This window comes from Ooceraea biroi, chromosome 5 (genome assembly GCF_003672135.1).
Source record: "Ooceraea biroi isolate clonal line C1 chromosome 5, Obir_v5.4, whole genome shotgun sequence".
Lineage (NCBI taxonomy): Eukaryota > Metazoa > Arthropoda > Insecta > Hymenoptera > Formicidae > Ooceraea > Ooceraea biroi.
In genome coordinates this window covers 10077343-10090105 of record NC_039510.1, presented here as the reverse complement: position 1 = coordinate 10090105, position 12763 = coordinate 10077343, and positions in this window count along the sequence as shown.

Here is a 12763-nt window from a genome sequence, read left to right as displayed (position 1 = left end):
GACTTTGCTGCCTCGTCTCTCCCGTAAAGTTCAATAATCTCTCGCACTATCCTTCAATGCTGTTCCACGTTGTTTCGCCAAAGAGAGTTTGCTACTTGCGCATTATTTAGATCAAGAAAGAAAAAATGAGAAAAGTTCTATGAACTCGACTTAGGTTTCTTTACCTTCTCGTCACGAATAAAAATCAGGCAAATTTGCGAGGAAAGAGGAGAACAGGGTATTTCGAATTAATAGGATAACCAAAAGGAATAATGTTTTCACATTTCCAAGTAGCTTCAATTAAAATCTCAACCATTTGAGCGTGTAGAAATTAAATTTCGGACGGAGACAAGAATATTGCCAACTGACGAGCACCTTGTTTTCACGGAGATCCCGACGTGCAACAAAATTCAACCGCGAATTTGCAAAGATAATAGAAAGCTGGGCTGCGGACGACGCTATGAGTTTCGCGGCACGATGTTATGAAACAAGCACCGAGTTATCAATGAGAAACGCCGTGCAAGTGCGACAAGTGCCAGCAGCGTGTCCGGACTATATTACAACGTATGCATATGCATGCATAAATAACGTTGAACCAGGTCGGTGTCCGGTCAAATTACGTGCTTACGTTGGTTGCGAATCGCCGGCCGATTGCTCCGCCAAGCGTGAAAATCGGTTTTGGCCACTCGGGGGACCGTGGCAAAACGGTTTCCCCGTGACCATTTCCTGCTCGATGAAGGCAACGCGAATGCTCGTAGACGTCCGGAAGTTACCCGAGCGAATACGCTTCAAGGGTTGCACTAGTATAAACGGAAATTTATAAGCGTTTGCAGTGCAAGGTTTTCTCTTGGAAACAACCAAAATCAGATCTTGATGTACTGAAATTAGTTCTGCTTCATATCACGCACGCGCACGCATTATTTTTCTTCGCGGATATTCTTCCGTCGCACGTCAATATGAGATATTATACAGTGCATGAGATACTATTCAATCGATGTAACATTAATTTCCCAATATATCGCGTCACCTTACATGCGAGAGAGATCCTGATTTTATTTATTCTGCTTTTATTAATTGATTTCATTAACTATGTCTTCCAACATAACATGTAATTTTAATTTTCGAAACATGTTCCGTTTTTTGGCTCAAGTAGACTTGGAAAACGCTTAAACAGCAACACTTCCTCTTAAAAGATGCAATCAGGTGTCACCTGCGCTTACTCTCGCCCTGCAGGATTCCGCCGTCAGTTATCGAGGTGTTGACGTGACCGTTTAAAAAAAAAGGAAAGAAAAGGAGAAAAATGCAGCGGCGTGTAATCGGGCGGCTCGCGCGATAGACTCAGAAGTGGATTTCACGGGACGGTATTCGATGATCGATCGATACCACGAGGACTGAGCGCACGTACAAAGCGCGCGCGATCCAGCCGGCTTGTTAACGAGGATTTAACACCGTGGGACCGCGTATGCACGCACGCACGCACGCACGCACGCACATATACACGCTCGCGTGTCTCTACACTTGGGTGGTAACACAGTACATGCGTCCATGTTTACCTGTGTCCTCGTATGCGCGCGATATTTGCCGCAGGAAACCACACAATGGTCCGTCACACCGCGGCTCGCCTATAGTCGATATATGCTGTATATACATACTCTTCTCTTGCTACCCTCCCTCCCTCGCGGCGTATGCATCGTGCGTCGATGAAACCGATGCACCAATCCACCGGGTTTCAAGTATCGATACGTTCGACACAAAAAGCCTTCCCTCCGCCCGCTGCTTGTCTCCGGCTCGCCGTGGGATATCAGGAAATTAATCGGCGCTTTGTTCGCATTTTATATTTTATTGCACGAAGTAGGACGTGCCTGGCGCATTTAGTGCAATGTTATACTTGGATATTCAGATTTTCTAATTTTGCATCAAGCATCTCGTCCATCATCTCGTTGAAGATATTGATTAGCGTTCACGCGTGATTTAAGATGATTCAATATCACGATGGAACATAATCTCGGCAGTAGCTTTGATGAAATAAATTTATGTTATTTGTCAATTGCTAGAAAAAGATCAATCAATTTATATCAAATTTATATAAAAATAATTCAAAGTGAAGCAATGAAAAACATCAATCAGTCAATCGATTAATTTTCACAATATTCCACTTTATACCGCACTCATTCCTGTACTCTACTGAGGATACATTGTGAAACCAGGAAGTACAGAATAGTCGCGGATCGTTCTGTACGGAATGCATCGACTGCGAGTGCATAACATCGGTGAAATAAAATGATTCTTTACGCTTTTATTCACGCCATAGTGCGTTCTCTCTGCATAGTGCGTTCTTCCGGCGCTGCCGGCCGAAGGAAACGGCAAAACACAAATGAAAAACGCAGTAAATTGTAAAAACCATTATAGATAATAGAGTAATATTCTTTCTGTTCTCTGGCGGTTTAAAGCAGAAGAAATAAAGCGCACGCCAATCCGATTTTATCCGCGAATTCGCGAGCGACTGAACAACTTTGCGCGAATGTTACGCTCTGGCATGTTTGCAGCTCTACGGATTTATTGTAAAAGTATTAGTATATTATCTACGCGGCACATTGTTAAGCATTGCCATCGTACGAATAATGGTGCTTGATCCTGAAATATACGGAACGAAGTGGTGGTCATTGACGATCACTCGAACGGCAAGTATCACAAAGCGATAGACATTGTATCAAATCAAATCAAAAGTTATTGTTTCTGATAATGCTTTTATTGATCATCGAATGGCGCGCGTTTCCGTTTCTCGGAATGTCTTTTCTCGTTTCTCTCTGTTTTACGAAAGAAGATTAATAAAGAGTTCGATACCATTTTTATCTTGCGATTATTGGCATTTGTTTATGCGCGCGGTACTTTTCACATTAATTTTGAATATGATTAATGGCGGCGAGTTTGATACGAAAGAGAATATATTTTTTCAGATTTAAGATATTTTATATTCGATCGTATGATAATTCTAAACGATGAGTATTTTTAAAAGTATTACAGTTAGAAAGGCAATTGGTAACTTTTTTATTAACAATTTTTTTACTGTTCTATGTGATTAAATGTTCCATGAAATGCCTGAGATACGTGAGCAGGATTATATCCAAATGTATCGTTTACGACACAATATTCTGTAAACTTGATAATATTCGCGTGGCAGGTTAATGGTTGCCGCGGTAGCTGGTTGCGTGGTCGAAATTCGATACTGCAATTCGATGCATTGACCCGATGAAGTTCCGAGTAACTGCGAACACCATTGACAAGCAAACAGTGTCCCATGCTCAAAGTCGAGAGATCAATCAATTCATATCCTCTTCCTCTGTTTAGACTGGGACGACGCAATACGTTTGATCGCAACTGCGATCGATTCTGGAATTGGCTCGAGTACATCCGCATTTCTGTACGATTTCCAGCGCGAATGAGAAATAAACGGAACGATTGATAAACGACGTGGACACATACTCGTATATGTAAAGAGCGTAATATTTTATCGCCCGTGTGTTTCGCGAAGTATATAAATATTATAAACTTCTGAACTTGAATATTTTAAAAGTATCTTTGTGCTTTCGATTGGAGAGATATGCTTTGTTGTATTTTTATTTGCGTTACAACATCAAAATTTTAAAAGATTTTTCATTTATTACATCCACAAGGCGATACAAATGTGTACATTAATATTTATTCGTATATATACAAATCAATTAATATTGTGTTCCATTACCGAAAATTTAAAAAAAAGTATTTTGTAAATTAAGTTTTTAAAATATTTCTCTTCAGTTCTTTCGTGGAAAGTCCTACTTTTCCCTGCGATACTCTACTATTTGCGAAACGCCAAACAAGATTTACTCTTTTCTTTCAATAACGATGCAACCCGCGCAAACTAACAAGCCATGAAGTTTTTAATAATTTCCGAGAACCGATGACGATATTCATCGTCAAAGTGAATCGAAGACACTGCACTTGAGGAAAATGCATCTAATGCAGTTGTACCTGCTGTTATCCATCGAGACTTAAATCGCGTTGCTTGCTTTTACCTATACTCCACAAATGCCTCCTTACTCTTAATCCTTAATTAACCTCGATTCCAACCAATTCCGAACAAGTACTTTCAGCTCAATTCGAACTTTCATCTGGACCCGACTTGCGTTCGGATAACTTTACAAAAGCGCCGATCGGGATTTCACTTTGAAGAGAAAATAGGCGATACTTTGGACATAAAACAATGATACGGATACTTCGAAAGTTATCTCAAGAGAAAACAGAAAATATCATATACTCGATGCTATTGCATGCTAACTTGAGAACTTTGTGAAAGCAAGGACGGATTTATACGTCACTTTGCGAATAACAAGACATTTTTGCCGTCATAGATGCGAATAACGGTTGCATACATTACGCGCAGAAAAATATTTTTATAGTCATTTCTATGTTCTTTTGAAAATTTATTTCGCTCGTTTGCGAGAGTGGTATTCAAATAATAAAAGCAAATACGTGAAGTGCGGCAGAAGGATATGACTGTTAAAACCTGCCGCGTTAGCAAACATTGGGATGTGTGTTACAGCATGTAACATGTCTCATATTATTTTAATAGACTCGGAAGGTTTGGAAGACTATGAAACATCATGCCTTGCTCGTGTTAGACTGAAAATTTACAAAAATAGCCGTTCCACTATGTCCTTTTTAATACTTTTTATGACTTTTTAAAGCTTTTAAAGCTTTATCATTTGGAGCTCAAAAAATCTTGCTAAAAATTTAAATTCTTAACTATATGCAACATCGCCAACAAGCTATATAAAAGGTACTAAAATATTTATAATAAAAATTCAAATTGTAATTGGATGAACAAGCCAATGTTATCCACTATGCATCTATTTCTAAAATAGAGAAAAAACAAACTACCGCTATACCGAGCAAATACAATTCGAATAATATAAATATAAAATGTTTTGTTTGAAAAACTGTAAATAAATTAAATTATTTCTAAATACGTTTCTCGAGGGAAGCGAGAGAGAGAGAGAGATAGAGAGAGAGAGAGAGAGAGAGAGAGAGAGAGATAGAGAGAGAGAGAGAGAGAATTGCTAGACTTCATTTCCACGATATATAAATAATAGCAATGCACAGTAGAGCTTTCAATAACTTGTGAAATTGGTACCGGAAGCCCTTTTACCTTCTTCAAGGCACCCTTATGTCTCGAGGCCTTACAAAGCCCTTGAATTGCTCCAACAATATTGAGTATACAACGTGATCTTTCAATTTATTTCAAACGAAATTTCTTTTCATCTGTATAAAATTGACTCTGTATTTGCATTGAGGAGATTTCAGACCATCCATTCTAATTAGACATGAGATGTGCCTTTAAATACCTATTCAGCCTTTCTACATTAAAACGTATCTTAATGAATCCAAAAAGAGGAGCATTTTAGAAATAGCAACGTTAATAGCAAAAATAGATTATGCAAAAAAGGAAATAGGAGTAAATTTACATCTGTAGTCACATAATTTGCGCAACTTTTTCAAACAATTACCATTAATTATACTTTTTACTTGATATCCTACAAACATATACAAAAAATTAATCAACTTTAGAAATATTTTCTGTAGTATCTTTTTATCATATTTTAAAATATTATCTATCACGCGTTGTGTATATCGATCCAACCGCTAAACAATATAACGTTTCTCAGCACGTGCATAAGCAATGATAATGCTATTTAATGGACACCAGGCCAGATCGCAAATTACACGTAGCCGGACTTGGCCGGGACGCAAACACGATAAATAGCCCCTAGAAAATTTTCAGCAACGTCAGGGAAAGGGTCAGAAAGCATCCCCGATGGTGTTCGCATCGCATCGTGTACACGTTTCTGTGTTGGCACACACACGCGGCTGGCGTGCGTGTCAGGGTGCACTAGAAGGGATTTGGGAAAGTCCGACCGTAAAGAGTAAATTACGATGCCGGTCTCGCTTCACAGTTTTACGCCGCGGTTCCAACCTTCGTCGTCCGTCGGTGTACTCTCTGTTGTGCACCTATCAGTGTTTTCGCGCAAAGGTACCGTCTCGTCCACCGAATAAACCGAATATACGCGTGGCCATGCGAGACACAGTTCTGTACATGTGTGCACGCGCGCGCGTTCGTGCGCTATAAATATATTAGCTGAAAACGAAACCGGCGGAAACACGAAACTAGCACTCGCGTACGCGTAAAACTCGCGCCAACGCGAAACACGCACAGTTGTACCATTTACATACGATTGCTGCTTAACAAATATCGCGTAAAATTCTGAATGTTGAGAAGGAGCTTATGGAACGCAATCTCATGTGGAGTGAATTATTAATTGTACGATGCATTATATTTCATTTCAATCCTGTTGTTGGTATGTTCACAGGAGAATGTATTAATTATTAATAAATACATCCGTTTTCATTTTTATTTGATTTTAGTTGATTATCAAAGAGCGGATAATAGTACGTCTCTCTCTCTCTCTCTCTCTCTCTCTCTCTCTCTCTCTCTCTCTCCGCCGACATATATTTTCATGATAGAGAACAATCTCGCTAAACTAAATCAGTAAAATCAGTAATGTTCGATAACAAGTAGGCAAAAATAGACGAAATTTGTGCCATATCTAGCACAACTGCTGCGCCAATTTTCAGTACCACGATTTGCACAAGTCGATTAGATGTGTATTCCGTTGCGCACTAGAATATATGAAGGAAAAGTGTTCTATTTGCATAACTCCGTGGCATCCTTTCGACACGATGCACCGCGAAAACGTGCCGCCATATCTTATACATGATGCTTACTCACCTGTGTGTACTGCGATGACGGGCGGGTGCTGGTCCAAAAAGAAGGAAAGGGAAAGAGAGAACGAGAGGCTCAAAATTCAACGACTGCTATCCAACGTCTGCTTTATTCTGCGTCTCCGTGTCTTTTTCCCCTCTGGAGAAAGGATGCTCCTTGCGTGGATCACCGAGGAGCTTCCTCTGATGGCTGAAGCTCCCCAGGCAAACGCTCTCAACATGCGAACGAGCTGCAAATTTAGAAAGAAAGAAACGATCATTTTATGAGAGCCTTTTTGCACGCTTTATTTTAGGAAATACACTCAAATTATATTCCTTTTTTTGCCATGTATAATATAAAAAAGATATAGAAATAGAAAAGGACTTCTGCATAAAAGTTTTGCGAGGATAATCGAGATAAACATATTATTCTGAAATACATATATGTTTCTCTAGCAAAAATGGCAAAGTTAATTAAAGTTGATTGTAGTTTACTTCATAAATATTCGTAAAAAATGCGTATCGTAATTAATTTTAAAAAGTTGCAATACCAATGTTATCATTCTGTCTTGCTTATTAAACTCTAAATACTTTTCCTTTGTATAGTAAGCGTTTATTTAATTCGTTAATTAAAATTAAGAAGAGTTAATTAAAATTCTTTAATTTTAATTAACAAATTTGTTCTATTGTCTAATTGTACTGTAACATTGTAATCGTAATATATTTCTCGAAAACACATGTACGAAAGGAATTTTCGCTCGATTTATACATACACCCCTCGTTATCCCATTAATCACAACATTATAGGACATTTCATAAAGTATTCTATAATGTGAACAGCAAAGTAAGTGAGCTCTGTTATTCGTTATCTGCAGAGAAAAATATGCAATGAGTATCGTTAAAAAAAGCAAATGGTACGGACGAGTGCCACGAAAAAGTAAAAAGAAAATTAATGAAATGTGGTAATAGCTGTACGGATTTGCTCCATGCTGCTAAAATATACTTTTCCCGACCAGGGCATTACTTGCGTCATCATCTGCACAGAACCACAGAAAAAAATATTGTAGGTATAAATTGTACATCTCTCATAAAGATGCTGCTTTCTAGAAAGAGAATCAAGATGAATACCATGAAGTATCATACTCGTATAAATAATTTTATATCTGGGCGTAATATTCAAATAAAAACCGCAAGCATTTTCTGCGTGTTATTTCCAGAAAACATTTCTAATTTAATAATTTCTTTTCGACAAAAAGAGTATACTATACAATTACACGTAACATCATAAATATGACTAATATCACGCCTCGTTAGTCTGACCCAAGGGATTAACAGATAATCGATCGCTGTTCTCTGCTTGCATTTTAAGCGATAAAAGTAAAAATATTGCTGCAGCCCTCGACACTGCATGTGCAATAATACTTTGATGAAGTAGGAAAATAAAACAAAAATATGACATAATCGCAAATTTTTTTCTTTTATTTGACACAGTGTGCGCTATAAGTTAGGCATATGATGTTCCAAATTAAAGCCGATACTTGCGGCACGAATTCTTCGATCAATCCCAAGATGACATTTGTATTGACTTTTGATATAATTTAGTAATTCCTAATGTTATATATATTTGACTAACTAAACTTGTTTAAGATTTTCTAAAAGTCCTCGCACACAGCTGTTTTAGTAAGTTTATTCTATCTTAAATTTTAATTTTCACAAAACTTTATTCTTGCAAACTGGATTGTATCGATATGCTATATTTGTAGAATATTTTATATTATTCATTTGGTGCACAATTCGAAATGTAACGCAAACGAGATCGCGCATCGAAGAACCGTTACTGGTTTCCTATTGTACTCGAAAGTTTCGGGAGTTTCTAATAAACCATGTCGTCGTAAATTGCAGCACTTACTCAGTATTAGATTGAGAGATTGGACACGGTTGTGTACGTTGAATGCGTGTTGATTGAGATTTACTGATGGGACGGGCATGTGCCGTTTCCTGCAACGGGATAACAATCTGTCTCGGGTAAAACGAAAGTCTGTTGATTGAAAATTTCATGGCTGCGAGTTGTGTTGCATTAAACTTTTATCGCAGCCGTGCGTTAAAAGCGTCGTTCAGCGCACAAAATCGAACGTGTATCGTTCGTCGCCAAGTTTTTTCGCGTTCCCCGATGAACACGGCGCTATAACGCATCGAATTATAATCGAAAGCATCGTACGTGACACATTGATGATGGCGGAGCTTATTTATCCATGAAAACCGATCACATTGAGTTTTTCTGCTGGCGACGATCGCGAGTTGATAAGCTCATAATAAGATGAAACGATTACCGCTCGCACAAGCTATTTAAATAACAGTCCATTAAGCTTTAATATCCTTTCGCGTATTATCGATGAATGATATAGCAAGTTGCTCATTTAATTCGAATTCCAAAAAAGCGTTTTTCATCGATTGATCTGCTTTCTATTAATATCATTTCTATATATATCGTCAGGAAATATGCCGAAATATTAAAAGTCATCATCAAACTTGATTTCTCGTGCATCATGTGTAATGTACCATTATTCCAACTTTGGAGATATGTCCAAGTGCAAGATAATATCATTTTATATTTATAAAATCGTATTTTTAACTCAGAAATGTGCTCAAAAATGAATATTACTCACGCAGGCTCCTTTTTCGACCCAATTATAAGAAACAATACTAAAATAAATGTTAAACCAAGAAATGCTAAATTGCAGCCCGAGTTTCTTGTTTAAATATAATTTACTGATTAACTCGTCAACTTGGAGAGTCCATTAAGTGAACGATTCGGTCTTTTCAAATTCGAATATGAGAGCCCATCATCGATCAGTACACTCGAGGATTGGGGAGAAGTTGCGCTGAAAACTTACCGAAAGTCTGACGGTAGCGACTATCGGAAGCCATTAAATTTGAAATTACCAGGTAATTAATATTCAAGCTAGCCTCGTGCGGTCTGCCATCGTCGCTCGCCTAACCTGCGCGCCTCCTCTACGAACTAAGTCAATATGTAACGCAATTACTTGACAAGCGGATGGTGGCTTGCTGCAGCACTTTCCGCAGCTCCTGGTGCATCATGCCGACGTTAGCGCGTCCTCTCCTTCTCGTTATGCGTCTGTGAGAGAAACCCGGACACGAACGCGCGGTTCGTGTGCATCCCGGTATCGGTGTTTGTTTCTATCATAGTGCTCGCATGTGCGCCGGGATGTTGTTATGCAAGGAACGTGTTTAACTTTAGTGAGCCGCGTAACAGTATTGCCTGAATGCATGTGCAGCCGTGCGCCCCACGGGGTGGGCGATATCGCGGCGAATATAGCGAATGTAATGGTTGTTGCGAGCACTTACGCTTTAGTGCGTGCGAAACGTCCTCGTCGAGTACCTTAAACAGCCTTTAGGACTGCTCAATAAACGGGGGATCGAGGACAAATTGCCAAATCGAATGCAGTCTTCCATTATTAGTGACACGTTAACATTTCGATGAATCTTTGATTCGTATATCACGTACCATATGTGGTAAACTTGTTACACAAACGGACTTTTAAACGAAATATTTAAGGATTTTTTTATATTATATACGTATAATTGATGATACTATGAGGAACACGTAAGGGATAGTAATCATAAAAAATTTACCTAAGAGATTTTCCGGAATACAGAATTATCGCTTTTTCTTTGCTCAAGGGATGCATTAACAGATTAGCAATTGATATCGTCAGCTTGTGAAGCGAGTGACCTGTGAGATACGTACATTATTGTCGACACACGCACAGCCGCGAAACCGATCGATGTCGGTATCACATATAATGTACCGCGTGATAAATGCGGGTGTAATAAATAGGGTACAACGTATCCTACGATGTGAAATAAGATACCGCCTTGTAGACGATGCATCAGCCCATATAATCGCCTGACAACGGAAATTAAGTCGCTTACGACGTAAAATATCAAGTCTTACGTATCGGGTTAGATAAATTCGAACGTGAAACGATGAGAAAATGCGATGCTTGGAAAAGCAAACACATTTCGCCGCGAATTTACGCAATTAACCGTGATAGTTAAATATACCTAAAAATCTTGCTGTCTCATGTAATATTGGGCTTCTTTACATCATGACAGACAGGAATGAATTGAAAAGCTTTTACGGCTTTTATTTTATCATACTTAATTTATCCACATTTTCCATTTGTAATCTGCGATATATTTTGAGTTGAAATTTCAAATAACCAAAAACAATGCGATTAATACATGGATGTTTGGAGTGTACCAAGTGATCACAAAGAATGCACGTGTATCGATTAAAGTTGAGCAGACTTGTGCACCAGCGTGCATTCGTCCATGAACGTCATTCTCGAAAGAGTAAGAGATGTACTTAGCTCCATCGAGCCGTGTAACCACGTTGGCCGAACGCACGTGCAAGGCATTATGGAGATTCGTTGTACGGGAACCGATTTTCCCCGTACAAATATCACGTACAGTCGGGATAAAATCGACGGACATGGGATTCAGCTGGGAAAGATCCGCGCGCGTTAACGAGTCTCATGCTCGCGAAAATATCGATCAGCAGCGCGCGGTGAAAATTTAATTAAATCACACACGTAATTTAACGGATCCAGCTGTCGCTGATAAACTCGGCGCAACAGAGGTGCCGGCCAAAAGTTATAATTACGCGAGATATGGCGAATTTAAATGAATATTGCGAGGGACGCACAGATAAACGGGTCCCGACGCGTAGATGTGCATTTTGTTGCACGCCTTTCATTTACATTCTGCATTTGAGGCGCAAGTAAATGCTTCGCGCCGCGCTCTCCTCCTCTGCGTGCGCCGTATTAAAATTCGACGTCGGCGGGATTAAAGCTAAACCGCGAGCTGGAAAATCGCCGGCCCTCTCGGGCGAAATCTGATGCACACCGCGCGACAGTATCATGACGGTTAAAAGAGCATCATGATACTGCGCCAAAAAGGAGGGTGCTATAGACACGCACATTGTTGCATAGTGGCTGTGTGTCGTCCTGGACACTATTGTCGGTCCGCTGTGCACACGGATGCACCGCAACGCACGTTGCTGTGCGTCCATTCGAGTTATGCGATATTTCTACGTCGTAGGTGCAGCTAGTATAGCGCGCTACTCGAGGCACTTGCGAGCACAATTTCATCCATTTTAAATTTACCTTTATAACACAAAAGTATCGTAGGTATCATTAATAAGAAAATGTTGACGAAAAAGAGAAAGTGCACCAATGATATATTTCTATTTGATCTAATGTCAGCGCCGTTTGTTATAAATATTTATATATGTATTTGCTGCTACAGTTAGCGTATTTAGAAATAAAATCACGACACCCGAAGGATTACGAGCTTCCGTCGTCAAAGAAGGAGGAAGTGCAAAATAGTCGATAGTAAAGTAGAGAGAGAAAGAAAGAAAGAGAAAAGAAGAGAGATATACAGTAAAGTTAAAGATTCTAGGCTACAGGATCAGCAAGGAGCTTTATCTTTTGTAGTATAGACTGCCTGTTGTACACCATGAACACTCACTGTTTAAGGAACGGAGATATATATATGACATGGCGATTGTGTGAGAGAAATCAAAGAAAGATTATATGATGAAGAGGATTCAACACTATAGGTATATCGCATGTGTAGTGCTTAATAAACATTAAGTTCGCCGTTAAATACGTTTTTATTATCGTCCCTAAATTCGGTAATAAATAAATACATTAATTGATCACTAATCAATTCCCGAGTAGAAGATAAAAGATAAACGTGGAGAAATTGTTTCTAATACGATAGAAAAAAATCGCAAGAGAACATGGAAAAATCAATTATTAAAAAGGAGGACAAGGATGAAATTCGATTTGACTTTTCTTTTTTAAGAGTAAATTATGGATTATCTTAAAGTCGATTTATCGTTTAGAGATTTCAAGCTTTCGCTGTTCGCCTAGGAACCTACGTACATAATGCGTATATA